The sequence below is a fragment of the Ischnura elegans genome, chromosome 9 (genome assembly GCF_921293095.1).
Source record: "Ischnura elegans chromosome 9, ioIscEleg1.1, whole genome shotgun sequence".
NCBI classification, from domain to species: Eukaryota; Metazoa; Arthropoda; class Insecta; order Odonata; family Coenagrionidae; genus Ischnura; species Ischnura elegans.
In genome coordinates, this window is record NC_060254.1 from 38,844,761 (window position 1) to 38,860,241 (window position 15,481).

Below are 15,481 nucleotides of genomic sequence, written 5' to 3' on the forward strand. Positions count from 1 at the left end.
AATTAGTTGGGTAGTTATCTTGATTTCACCCCAATGGTAAACTGTCATAACATCGATAGTTATATAAACGCCAGCAATTTTGTACAGACCACCGTAGCCTCAAAGGAATATTTTCGAATGAGAGGCACAAGACATATAACAGTTGCCGTGCGATGTGTTCTTCACGGTAGTCGGTGAAACCTCTGAATGTCCTGGCAAGTACAGTTGCTCATTCAACGAGAAATACTCACACAACGGTGAGAAAGCATTATTCTACGATTTCGGATAATGCATTGTGTAAAAAAATTTTTAGAATTGCTAATTGGTGTAATTCTAAACAGAGTAACACTGGGATTTACTCAAAGGTGACTATAACCACGGCAGGTACGTAGATGCGGAGCGGAGAAGGTGCCCAAGCAAAACTAAGACGGAAGCCATGGAAAAAACAACCTAACTTAGCCATGGGTATCTATGAATAATTCGTGCAAAACGATGAAGTTTTGTCAATGAATATTATGACGAGGCAAGCATAATGATTCTTAGCTAAAAAAAGCACAATTGGTATTGTAATATTTTCCTTTTGTTAAACAATTTCACTTGCTTGATAAGTTATAAATAATTAATAATAGGATTATAAATAGATTATAGCATTTCATACGAAACATAATTGCTTTGGCATTAGCGTTCAGAGTGCAGTCCCTGACGTAGCGACGAGGAAATAATCGGCCCTCGGAAAACGAAGTCGGAGGCCCAGGAAAAAACAACTTTAGCCATGAGTTTGTACGAATAATTATTGTAAAAATATAAAGTTTTGTGAATGAACATTATACCGAGGCAAACATTATAATTCTTTACGAAAATAGAAAGCAAAATTAGTATAGCTATATTTTCCTTTTGTTTAACAATTAAATTTTGTTTGTAAATTTGAGAAAATTTAATTATATGATTATAAATAGATTATAGCATTTAATACGAAACATTATTGCTCTTACATTAACTTTGAGAGTGCTATCCCCGACGTAGCGACGAGGAAATACTGAGCGCCGCAGCGGCGCCGAAAATCCAACGACGTAACTTTTTTCATTAGAGGTCAATAAAATGTAAACTATCAACACTATGCAAACAAAATTTTGTAAGTAGACGAAGAAAGCAGAAAAAATAGACTACTGAAAATTTCAAAATGATCCATGGGAATGGAAAATTTTTACACCACTTTTAAAACCACGAGCGCCGCTAAGGCGCAGCAAATCCATATGAGGGTTAAGCATTCCGGTTAGTGGTAGTTTTCTGGGGCCAAGAAATGGTCAGGTATACTGGACGGAAGGGCGAACCTTTTTCGAACCCTTTCTCGGGCTCTCAGCTATAATCCGGGTCCTCGCGGTCCTCGCCGTCACAGTATGAGGTAACCGCTGCCGATATGACCTTTCGTAGTACATTTTTTACTTTACTAATGCCAGTACTTGGAGGTAAACAATTACACCTATCATACTCATTGCCGTTGAGCGATTAAATGCGTCTTTTGATCGAGGTTCTACGATGAGAAATAAGGATTTTACGAAAAGTGATCAAATTGACGCCCATTGCCTCCCCTGACTTGGCAACGCCGAAATTTTGTGAGTGGAGGGGGGAACGCGAAAAGCTCCTTTTTCTCCCCCACCCCAATTTTTAGCTTGTCCACGTGTTTCAAGAATTCTGTTGACGAGGTTCCTCAAAGGTGTTTGGCAGGGTGTGAGCTTTCGCTGACCTTCACTTCTTCATTTAATCTTCTGTATCTACATAACTCCATGCGAGTCAAGGGTGTCTGGCACGGGGTGTCCAATCACCAAGATCACCACAAGCGCATGGAAAAAGAAAAGCCTGTAATCGCCATCTACATAATACCTCTAGGGTGTTTGGCAGAAGGTGACAAATCACCAACATGCAGCATGCAACAGGACCGCCACATGCACACCGCACGGTCATAGAAATATTAGTGTTTGGCAGGGTGTGAGTTTTCACCGACCTGCACTACTTTATTTATTCTTCTACATCTGCATAACTCCATGCGAGCAGCCTCTCGGGTCTTTGGCAGGGGGTGTCCAACCACCAGCATGCAGCAAGTAAAAGAATCCCCACCAGCGCGCTCCCCAATGGAGCAATGGATAAATGAAAGCATATAATCTACATCATTTTTATACGTGCACATTCATTCGTAGTTAAAGTAGATTTATATCATTGAAGCTATTATCGAGGCTCTTCTATGGCCTAGGGAGACAACAGAATGAAGCCAATATCTACCGCTACATATTACTCTGCAGGCCTCCTACAGAGGTGTTTGGCAGGGGATGATCAATCACCAGCATCCAGTAAGCAAGAGTCTACCTTCTGGCTACCTTCGTCGGAAAATAAACTGCCCTTGGATTAACATATCAGGTTTAATCTAGTTGCCAGTCAACGGTCAGACAAAGATTCCTTTCGAGTTGTTCTAAGAGGTTAGTTACACTAAGGACCTGGCAGCTCCTCTCTCTACGCGTTCTAACTTCTATGCTTAAAGCCTATTTCATGAGGATGACAACATTGGTCGTTATTGATCACCCCCTGCCAAACAGCCTAGTGGTGACTCGCGGGGTATCAAATACATGAAGATGTATTCCGAATGGGGTCTAACTAAAGTATAAACTAACTAAAAATGGGGGACTACGATTAGTTACGATTATCTTGACCTGTCATTTCCCGAATATGTTTACTCCACCATACATCATTATTGAGTCTAACTCCTTCATCTTTTGGAGTCTACAGTCTCAAATTTTGTACCTTGAATGAAATATCTTCGTTGCGGGTACGTTATTTTCAAGAATTCACCATTGCGCAATTTTTCAATTTTAACTTTAACTAGCACGCATCGTAACATGCTTGGACTGCTGTCAGTTTGTTCGTTAATTCACCCCTATCTTCAGTGCAACGGATTTCCGTGACTTTTACTCGACAGATTGATTTTATACTTTGCTTTTATATGAAAAACTAAATTAAAATTCATAAAAAGTGAACTGTTGCCATCTATTCTCCTGCGAAAAAATGAAATTTGTGGAAACTTCCCGTTTTTTCCGGACAGACCTTTAATATTTACTCCACTCCTCCAGAATTATGGATGCCATCTGGATCATTTCTCTTACTTATGAAGTACGGTTTTAGTTATGACTTACGGTCATAGAAATATTAGTGTGGCAGGGTGTGAGTTTTCACCGACATGCACTACTTTATTTACTTACGTAATATTTATCTTGCGGACGCCAACATACTACGGAAGATCAGTTCATATAAATAAAATAAGAGAGATAGATTGTAGAACAGACAGATTCCGAATGTCATATTTTCCACGATCAATTAGAGATTATAACGGCAGCAATAGAACTCGTAGATAGATTGCATGACTTGTAGTGTAGCCTACTAACCTATGTAAAACTTAATGCATGTTTCTTAATTCAATTATTTTTTCTAACAGCATATAGTCGCAAGTCGCTAATTTTCTTTCCGACTTTCAAAATGTATTCGTCATGTCATGTACCGATCGACTATCTTCTTCACTTTTTAAGTTTCCTTTTGCTAGATGCACTGACTCTTTATTCCACAGCTGAACCTTCAACCGCTTTTTAGTAACAACAATCATAATTACACAGATGACATTAGCATTCGACAGGGTCCAATAAGCCAAAAAAAAATACTTTAAAAAATCTTATATTGTCAATAACCTCTTTTACTTTGCTGTGGAGGAAACTGTATGCCAATGATATTTCATGTCATATTTCAATATTTATATAATGATGAAAACGATGTCCCGTATAATAACAAACTATACTACTATATGCTGTTAGAAAAAATAATTGAATTAAGAAACATGCATTAAGTTTTACATAGGTTAGTAGGCTACACTACAAGTCATGCAATCTATCTACGAGTTCTATTGCTGCCGTTATAATCTCTAATTGATCGTGGAAAATATGACATTCGGAATCTGTCTGTTCTACAATCTATCTCTCTTATTTTATTTATATGAACTGATCTTCCGTAGTATGTTGGCGTCCGCAAGATAAATATTACGTAAGTAAATAAAGTAGTGCATGTCGGTGAAAACTCACACCCTGCCACACTAATATTTCTATGACCGTAAGTCATAACTAAAACCGCACTTCATTTATCCATTGCTCCATTGGGGAGCGCGCTGGTGGGGATTCTTTTACTTGCTGCATGCTGGTGGTTGGACACCCCCTGCCAAAGACCCGAGAGGCTGCTCGCATGGAGTTATGCAGATGTAGAAGAATAAATAAAGTAGTGCAGGTCGGTGAAAACTCACACCCTGCCAAACACTAATATTTCTATGACCGTGCGGTGTGCATGTGGCGGTCCTGTTGCATGCTGCATGTTGGTGATTTGTCACCTTCTGCCAAACACCCTAGAGGTATTATGTAGATGGCGATTACAGGCTTTTCTTTTTCCATGCGCTTGTGGTGATCTTGGTGATTGGACACCCCGTGCCAGACACCCTTGACTCGCATGGAGTTATGTAGATACAGAAGATTAAATGAAGAAGTGAAGGTCAGCGAAAGCTCACACCCTGCCAAACACCTTTGAGGAACCTCGTCAACAGAATTCTTGAAACACGTGGACAAGCTAAAAATTGGGGTGGGGGAGAAAAAGGAGCTTTTCGCGTTCCCCCCTCCACTCACAAAATTTCGGCGTTGCCAAGTCAGGGGAGGCAATGGGCGTCAATTTGATCACTTTTCGTAAAATCCTTATTTCTCATCGTAGAACCTCGATCAAAAGACGCATTTAATCGCTCAACGGCAATGAGTATGATAGGTGTAATTGTTTACCTCCAAGTACTGGCATTAGTAAAGTAAAAAATGTACTACGAAAGGTCATATCGGCAGCGGTTACCTCATACTGTGACGGCGAGGACCGCGAGGACCCGGATTATAGCTGAGAGCCCGAGAAAGGGTTCGAAAAAGGTTCGCCCTTCCGTCCAGTATACCTGACCATTTCTTGGCCCCAGAAAACTACCACTAACCAGCATTCCTTCACAGATAAGCCATGATTCATCTTGGTGCTCACAATCTCACTAAATATTTAATGATCAATGCTCTGCGTGAAAAAATCATTTGGCTTAGGCGGTATATGAACACGGATCAGGTATAACTTTATGTATTTTTGCTGTATAACTTATGTTTTACAGTTGTAATACATAAAGTTTATTATGTATATCTGACTGGCAATCGGGAAGTAATGGGTTCGAATCCCGGCTTGGCCAAGTGACTTATTCTTGGTGTATTTCCCCCTTTGTCGAGAGGTTCAGTTGAAATTACTACAATGTATTCCGTAGTTTAACAATTGTTATTTATTCGTAGGAAAGATAATTTAAAATGTGTACATACGAAAAGGGTATTTTATAAGCACTAAGATACAGTATTTTGAACATCGTTTGTTTTGTCTTAAACCACATATTTCTCCAATGTTAATGTCATTGGGGACGTAAGAAAATAATAGGAAAACCAAATCTCCGTTGAGATGATTCCGGTCTACATTTCCTCTTGGTACGCAGTTCATGTTCCGTATTAATGTCAAGCTGGAGTGACATTTGCAATGTTTTAGTTCAGTTTAATTTCCTAAGAACTTGCCGAAATATTTATTCTGCATAGAGACAGTTTTTGGCAACACTGTCATAGATAGAAAACAGAAAATTTAGCCTTTCGACAATATTTCCTAGGGTTTCGAACGATTTTAGAGGAGGTCGACTATATGACTTTTTGTCGCGTCTCATCTTGTTCACTCCGAACATTTGTATGAATGAGTGAGTGGTCGTAAGTTGTGGGTTTTTATGGATGTATATAGTTAAAGATTTTCAGGTGTGTAAGTATTCCGTTCATTGCGTTATAGATTTGTGATGCAAATAAAAAAAAATGCTTTCTACAATACTAGTTGGTGTTCCATAAAAATTCTTCTACACATAACACCAGTTTTCTAATGCTTCAATGTAGCGGGTGCGCAAATGTGTACTTGCTAGAAGTTGCAGTGCGAAGTGTCTAGGCGAGGGTGACCAACCCCTACACCGGAAGTTCTGCCCCCATTTCCCCACGAAGAGAGTCGCTCGCAGCTTCATCGGGCCACTTGCATTCGATTCGATATTTGAAATTAGACGTCATTAACTCGCGCATCGGTCGCCATTCGGAGTGGTCATTAAGACGACGCGACTTCCATGCCTCTGGGGGTTCGAATCTTTCATAGACGCGTTTTCCCTGCCCCTGTTTGTGTATTAATCGCGATACAGGGTGATGGATTTATGGTCTACTTCCGTATCCACCGAAGGCTACTGCCTCCTGCTTCACCTTCCTGCATTATCGTACAATTCCCATCCAAGTTTGCGTCGAACTTCGTCAGGGTGTTTTCTTTCTTTACTGTTAGAAAATTGGAGCGAACCTTTTAGACAAAACAGGAGCTATTTTTACAATGCCATCCATTTTCCTATTTAACAGCGGTTACTTTCAACGTTTCAAATTTAAAAAAAACTTAAATTCCTAGCTATTTATTCAAATTTAAAAAATTAAAAACCTTTCCTTATGCCCTTTTATTGTTTATATTTGAAAAAAAAGGAATTTCGAATGCTGAGAACAAAAATAATTCAGAAGGCGTATAAGAGCTGAGCTATTTTTACAGTGCCATCCATTTTGCCATTTAACTGCGGTTACTTTCAACATTTCATATTTTAAGAAAAATTTAATTCCTAGCAAATTATTAAAATTTTAAATAATTAAAAACCTTCTTTCCTTATGCCCTTGTATTGTTTAAATCTCTCGAAAAAGGAATTTCGAATACTGAGAACAAAAATAATTCAGAAGACGTATAGGAGCTGAGCGCAAATATTATATTTATAAAAAAATCTTAAATACCTAGCAAATTATTCAAATTAAAAAAATTACAAACCTTTCCTTATGCCATTTTATTATTTATATCTAAAAAAAAAGAAATTTCGAATGCTTAGAACAAAAAGAATATCGAAGACGTATAGGTATATGTGCGAAATGAAAGATTTATTTGAAGCCGAACTGCTGAACAACGGCATTATTTGTAGGCGATGTTTGTTTTTTCTTTTCTTTTTTTTGAGTTCTCAGAGCCAAACCCATCGTCAGCTGATCGCTTCGCCAGCTGCCCTAGATTATTTCATCAACATCTCTTTACGAGATTTGCGTCTTACTCGTCACGCAATCTTCATCGGCATGATCGGCTCAACTCGCGATGTTTTTGTCGTGCAGTGTGTAATATGGCAAGTGGCACTGGCTGGCTGGCTAAAGGGATGGCTAAAAAGAATAGGAAAAAAAAACCTTGCGTCGCAGTTCGCCCTACTGAATGATCCGGTCTTTTCTGGTTTGTTTTGATTCCGAATGGTAAACATAAATACGAGGTTTTCTTCTCCCTTTCGGTCCTGTTCCCAGACCTTTTTTTCCGTCCCTGCCTGTTTATTATTATGGATCGACCTTTTTTTTCCTGTGTGCGACCATCGAGAGAGACCGAACACCTAACCTGTAGTCCCATTAAAATTGGCCCAAGGGCTGGAAGGCAAGGATGGAAATTCGAGAAATTATTATGGGCGGGAATTCTGGGGAGGGGGGCCTTTTTTTTCCGTCCCATCAGTTGAGGAGGTGATGGAGTGTAAAGTTGGGGTATGAGGCGAGGTATCGGTCCTTTTAAAACCCAGCATCCGGACGGTGTCAAAAGGAACAGGTTTCGCTTTTTTGTGGCCCTGCAGTCTGATTTTTATTTTATTTTTTTCTAAGCATACCCGTTTCTGAAACTGGTCCCTCCAGTCCATCCTCCTTTCGCGACCCTCCCGTGTTTTTATTGCCCCCAACCTCTCGTCTGCCACCTTTCACCTCCCGAGTCCTCTCTCTCTCTCCATTCCGGTTTGCTGGTTTGTTATTATTTGCTTTTTGAGGAGACCCAAAACTTCACATCCGTTTATCTCCTACCTAGTGGCGCAGCGAAAGGGGGGTCATGGGGATAAAACCCCCCCAGAACTGAGAGAAATTTTAAAATTTGATCCATTTTACTTAAGTGGATAAATATTACTTGTAGCATAGTGTAAGGATTAATAAAATACCCCTCATAAAGCCGTAAAACTCACCATTTTGAACCATTTATCTTAAAAATTGTCTGGGGGAGGGCAGCCGCACCTCCCGTATTCCATACCTCAATGTTAGTTGCTTCTGTAACCCCCCTAGCCTTAATTCGTAGCTGCGCGCCTGCTCCTACCTACCTACACCTTCCTGGTGTCTTTTTCCTTCCTTTCGTCTCCTCTCATTCTGATATCTTTCTCTTGTTTTACATCTCCTTGTGAAGTGGAAGCGTTCTGGGTGGGGGGAGGGGAGTTGTCCCCCAAAAGAAAAATAAGAATTAAATCCAATATTCTTGACGATTTTTCTGAATGATTCGCAAAAAAGGGGTTGCATCTCAAGTGCTAGGACGACCCATTACATGCTTTTTTTTTATTTTTCCATTGTTATAACCTTGCATGGAATTACTAAACGTTGGCAAGTTTTGTCTTTGTATGAATTTGTGCGTCTATTTTTTCTATTATATGTAATACTTATATTTCACCCCCTGCCAAACACCCTATATAGGTGGCTAGCGGGGTATTATGTTGATGTAGACGAAGTTGAGCGAAGTGAACCTGTTCCGATGTGTTCCAAATTACCGGAATCTACTCCCACAAATGAATAAGTGCGCTGGTTCCACGTTAATAAGTGATGCACGGATTCTACGAGGGTGCGCACCCCACTATTGCGAAACTCTTCTCCCTGAGGAGAGAGAGAGAGATAAATTCGCACGGTCGTTTTTCGACGTCCCCAAGTCTATTTGTAGAGCTGGAGAGTTGGTCGCTGCTCGTTGGCTCGTTGGGCAGTCAATGCTTGCTCGAAGCCCTTCGTGTCGCTTCGACGTTGTGACGGTCGGGCAGCTTGCAACTCTTTATGCAACAATCCGTTTACGAGGGGGTCGGTACCTTATTGCGTTGGCAGGACGTCTCGCTCAATATTTTCGTCGTGCGTTAATAGCAGCATTCATGTTTATTTTCTATCTCCCACACGAAAATGTATCGTCAAAGACTTTTAATATAATGACTTAACACTTTTTACAATAATTGCCTTTATTTGCATGTACAAACTTGGTCCTTCTAAGCCATATGGCTTGTCAGAAGGTTCCAGTTATTCAATACAACATGTGACACATTGAGAGCATAGCATTTATATCACAAGTTTCAACTTCAACTTTAGGGGCTTTTAAACAAAACTATGATGATTTAATACATTTTGTACATTTCAGATTAAAATAAAGAAATTAGAAGTTTACAATATCACTTATTAACAAATCTTTCACTTTTCTTTTAATGTCGGCCAAAGATTTAAGATTACATAAAGCTTTTGGCATACAATTAAAGGTATGAGGTACAACACACTTCAGCAACCTTTTACCGTACATGTTATTATGAAGATAGTTTTCACGTGGTAGAAGTTTGAAATATCTATTGATTAAAATTATGGAATTTATGTATTTATTAAAGTATTCTACCAACTAAGGTAGGTTCCCATGAAGTAGCCTAAGTATTTTGGCAGCCTTCCCTCCTTTCTTGGACCTCCCTCTTCAATTCACAGTAAGGCCTTCTCCCTCTCAGTCTATCTAAATATCCTATTCTTTTCCTACCTCTCCGTCGTTTACCTAACATTCTACCCTCTAACACTGTTTTCAACATCCCCTTCCCGCTAAGTACTCGCTCCATCCATATCTTCTATCTCCTTTGTATCTCATCTAAAAGCTACCTCTCCTCACCCACCATGTCCAGCATTTCGTCGTTCCTCCTCCTCTCCGTCCACTTCACCTTCTCCATTATACTGTGCAAATTATTATGGGCCACGCAACGCAAGGAATAATGCAGAAATCGTCGTTGTTTTCGTGGAAAAATCTTTTTTCTAGGATTTGAATCGTACTCGGGGTCCTTATCTGGTCTAGTTATCGTTATCGGGGTCGTTCTCCGATTGCATGGTGCACATGCTGGTGATTGATCACTCCCTGCCAAACACCCTAGAGGTGGCTCGCAGGGTACTATGTAGATGTTACTAGTAGAAATAAATTTTGCTGGATCAGATTTAAGCCATGTTTGAAAAATTCCGTTTAGTCTGATCCGTCGATAATATTCCTCAGAGCCCTAATTACAGATTATGTCCCCGTGAAAATTCGGATCGTTCTGTCGTCAGCGCCGAGAGTGGCGATTTATGTAAACTAATTTATTATGGGCGGATTTTGATAACATATCAGGAGGCAAACTAGGGAATCTCCTTCTTAAATATTCGTCGTTAATTCCTTTGATCCATTTATCAACGACCATACTTCGTTAGCCTCACACTGCTTTTGCTTCATATCTCAGCCTCGTCCTTCAACTGATTTTATCATCAAATACCCAATGCCGGTAAGAAGCATCGTCCAGATGCGTGCTTGTGTTGATATATCGCCGCTTTTGCTCCCAAGCTCATCTTCTAGGCCGTAAGTTGGCTTGTCATCTGGCAGACTGCCCTCATCTCTTTCCTAATTCCGAGCGCTCGCGGTATCTTTCTTCGTTTTTTCCGTCACAAGCCCTTTAAGTGCGGCGGGACGATATATCGGCTCTGACACAGTGGATTATTTAATTTGCTATAGCTTGTTACATTGATATATTTTATTTCAGTAAGCGTTAAAATATTTTGTCAATATTAACCAGTTTGATCTCAATATTTAAAAAAACATTTATGTATATGTAATAAAACAGCTTTGAATCGTTTTTTTTCCTAGTTGCTACATTTTATGAAAATGGATACCCTTCGCATTCCTCGTCAGTACCCCAGGAAGAAGTACTAACGATTACTAAGAGGGCTAGTAATACTCCACTCTGTTCTACTGTTCTCTGCTGAAATACTACTGAAATTTTTTAGTTAAGTACATACGTTTGTCATGTTATGAAATGGGAAGACATTAGGCCCCTTGCAAGCTCACCGATTTTGGACGGCCGTAATTTTACCGGCGAAGCGATGTTTTTTTTGCACGCTGGATTTTTACCGCTCAAACGATAAGTTGCTATGCTTTTGAGCCGGCGCCGGTGATCCACAGTGACAATGGCCGGCAGCTAACCGGCATTTTGCCGGTGCCGGCGCGTGATCGGTGTGTGTGCAAGCTCCCATGCCCCTCCGTTGTTCACTAATGGTATTTAGACGGCCGATATTTTACCGGCCGTCCAAAATCGGTGTGTGTGTGTGCAATAAAGTATATGTGGGGGCCGTATATATAGACATTTCAAAAAATGAAAAGGTTATCATTTTTACAATTATCGATTATGGCCTTAACTGTGTTATTATTATTTTTGTTTTTGTGGATTTTTTCTTAAACTGTTAATATTTTTGTATCTATCTATCCATCAATCTAATACTACTTTCGCATGCAGAACTCTTCCACCGGCAATTTCTCCTCCCTCATTTTTTTCACTACACTTCTTCATTAAAAATCCTGTATCTCCATATTATCTCCGCTTTTTTTCTACTATCCCGGTACTACCAAAAACTCATTTTACATTTCTTTTTTTTCTTCGTCATGATCCGTGCTTCAGTCCAATACAAAACTCACTCAAATTCCACTCTAAGCATTAGGCAGAATCACCTCTTCCTAAAATCAGTTCGAATTTAATGGTTGTTGCTCTGCAACATATTGCTTAACTTGGATAAATGCTCTCAGTTGAGCAATAGGTGGAATAGCGTAATTAAACACAACTTAGAAAAACAAAATCCAGAATCAACCAATCACGACCCACTTGAACGGCACTCGAGATTATAAATACTGGCATAAACTTGGGTAAAAACTTAAATTCTATATTATTCTAGAAGCTGATTATAATGTTTGTTGGGGACAGAAATGCACTTTAATTGTGCATGGTACATACTTAAAAAGTGTGCGTATACAAAGTTCCGTAGCCACTATGTGCAATGATAGCATAGGATGTAGACCTTGACCGAACTTGGACGTATTTGCTCACTAGGCCGCGGTGGAGTGATTCTTTTGGTCATGCTTCCTTGTGTTGGATAATGTTTTTAAACCTTTAATTTCCCTTTTTTAAAATTGTTATGAAGTTGATAACCTGGCCTTGGGATCGTTTCTATCTCGTCTAGTGTCGCACCATTACTTGTAATACGGGCGGTGGACGTATGCCTACACAGCGCGTTGCTAACTCAGAAATTTTACCGTGCATTTATTTTCTTTAACTTAAGGTCGAGTGGTTTATTGGGATAAGCATTTTCTGAGTGTGCTCCCATGTTATGGAAAAAACATATTTGTTGATAAATGAGACAAAAGTCTCTAGGCATTCCCTAAACCGTGAAGGAATGTCCCTTTTGACCTTGAGACATAGCAAATTTATCTATTTTCTCATTTCCTGTGCTGGGTCTTGGACTTATCGTGTGGTGTATCGCCCTTATAGGTTATGGTTCGTGTGAATACAAGTGTTGGGCTTACTGTGGGAGATTAAGTGAAATTTAATTAGCTTATAATCATTTATTCTTAAAATTTATATAATTATAATTAATATTATTCGAATTTCATATACACTGCAGTTACCTTCCGTGTCCATCCATGTATGTTAGTCTGTAAAAGGTTCATTAAGTGAAATAAAAAACTATTCTGCTGTTTTTTACTGCTTATGCTGAAGTTAGACTTGGTGATAATTGAATTAACATCCATGCATTTTTCGTTGCATCCTACTCTGTTATTTAAATCAGTCAATATCTTACGATGAATTTGAAATTAATTATTTTATGGTAATTATCTTACATTGTGTGTTTACTTGATAACAATAGAGACAGAGCCCTTAAATAAACTGATTACATAGAGACGTAACTGGGAATGAAAGCAAGATAATTATCCATTTATAAACACCCAACCTCTGGGAACCAATCCGATAAATATCACTATTCAGTTCGAGGGTGTCGGGACCTCCCCCCCTCGAAATATAAAAACAGTTACTTCGCTTCAAAAAAGAAAACAAAATATTGAAAAATCATGAATTAGCTAAATATTTCCTTGACAAAATTGATTTTTCGATTATGAAAAGTGTTAAAATTAGTTAATTAAAACCTCCCCCTGGTTTTGGATCCTCCCGAACAAAATTCCTGGCACCAGGCTTGCAAGTAAATATGCAACGGCGTGAATCAGGCTTCAGACACGGGAAGCTAGGAGTTTTCCCAACCAACACCTTTGCCAAGACGCTCGTAGAAATGAAACGAGCTCAGTTTCGCTTATCTGAGACGACACACAAAAAAAAAAATAATCGATGGCAGCTAGAATTTTGCCAGCGCTCAACTGGGGTTTCCAGAGCTCGTTACGTTACGTAAAAGGAGGCACGAATCTCTCTGAGCTTCTTCGAAAACCTTGGTCGTGACCGGGAAGAAGGGCGAAGAGATTACGGGTAAGAATAACGCGAGCAGACTTAAACTATGCAAGCGAGGAGAATGCATAAAGGAGGCCCCAATCCGTCCCGTGGAACTTCTATTTTTGTAGCAACTTCGGGGAAATTATAATGGGTTTGCGAACAAAAATGTCCGCAGCGTGACAATGAGTTATGAGCGATCCGTTTATTCCAAGGAGGTTGTAAATATCTGAAGGGGGCACCACTGGTTTCAAGCCTGGAGCGAAGTGTGGCAGGAATGGGGGTGCTTGGGTAGGAAAACGCACACCCACTTTGACCAAAACATTGACAATCCCGTAAGGGTCAATGCTAACTTTACAATAGTATTCTACCGATTAAGGTAGGTTTCCGTGGAGTACGCAAGAAGTGATCTGGGAGCCTCCCTTTCCTTCCAGCACTGCCTTCTTTAACTCACAGTAAGGCCTACTCTCTTTCAATCTATCTAAAAATCCTATTCTTTTCCTTCCCCTCCCTCGTTTCCCTAACATTCTACCCTCTAACACCATTTTCAGCATCCCCTCACCACTAAGCACTAACTCCATCCATACCTTCTGTCTCCTCCGTATCTCATCTAAAAGCTGCCTCTCCTCGCCACAATGCTAACTATTTGGTGAAATTTTTGGTCATTACTCGTTAATACATTAAAATAAACAATGGAACGCACAGTGTAAACCTTTTTTTTTCAAACTGCATTGACAGGCTTCGCGAAGTTATGACTCAAACATCTTTTCCAAGGGAAAAATTATCATCAAACACCACAGATACGTTCTACAACTAGCTCAGCTGAAAATAAAATTTTAAGAGAGTAAACTAGTAATTTCCGTGCACTTATACTGATATTTAATTGTATTATAGCCTACGGAAATCGAAAAATTACAGTAATAATATATACGAGCGTGATGCGCCTGCTCCTAGCGGGCTTCCCCCGCTCTTTTCAATGCAGGTCCACAGATGGATAGGCGCGTTTCTAATTTTAAAATGTAGAAAAAAAGGCAGGGTCTTATGTAAAAATTTAATTGGAATGTTCATGCACAAATTGAGGTCAGAGGACCTCTTTAAACACAACATTGGAAGTAATTACACTATCCTCTGTTAATACCATAGATCTTTCAGAGATTTCTCTTGTTTTCTATTGCCTTAGGCCAACTGAATCTCGTTTAGACTGTATGGTTTCTAATTAATATTATGTTATTTCTAAACCCTTTTTTTCTTGTAGATTCTGTTTGATGGATGCTCTCTATCCTCATTTTGGAATTCTATGAAATTGATACATGGGGGAACACGGGGCGGAACGAGGTAAGCGGTTTTTTTAACGCGAAAAAAGGTGCTGCGCAAGCGGGAATAACTATATCTAGCCCAGATTGGTGTTGCTTATATTTTAAAAACAACAATTTTGACTAGTTATATTTACTCCTGCTTTATTTCGCAATTAAAAATCGCTTACCCCGTTCCGCCCCGCCACCCTGTTGCGCACCGGGTTCCCATATGTTCTACCAGATATGTGGACATACCCACTGTGGTCATTTAAAATGTAAAATTTATAGTCTTCTTTGATGGAGTGAAAATTGAGCTTCACTTTTGTATTCAAACCTTGTTTTCCATTGTCGGCAAAACATCTTTATTATCTGCGATGTTTTCATCACACCTTCAGCGGACGTATATTGTTAAAGGTTTCTTTAATAAACAAGGATTTATTACTAGTACATGTTGAAGGATATTTAATAATTTTTTGCGAACTGAATTACGTACGAGAGATGTTCACGTATAAAATTTCATAAAATCAATGCTGGCTGCAACACTGTGACTATTGTGGGTACTTTTGTTAATTAACATTCTGAGGAATCTTAAATTATATTTTCATCAATTTGCCCCGAGCAACGAGATATAATTACCAGATAGGAATAATCAGCTGGTTACAGCTCCTAATGATCTTCTCTGGCTTTGAAAGTCATGCAACATTGGAAGTGTCTTTCCTTTAACGATGACGTTCTATTAATG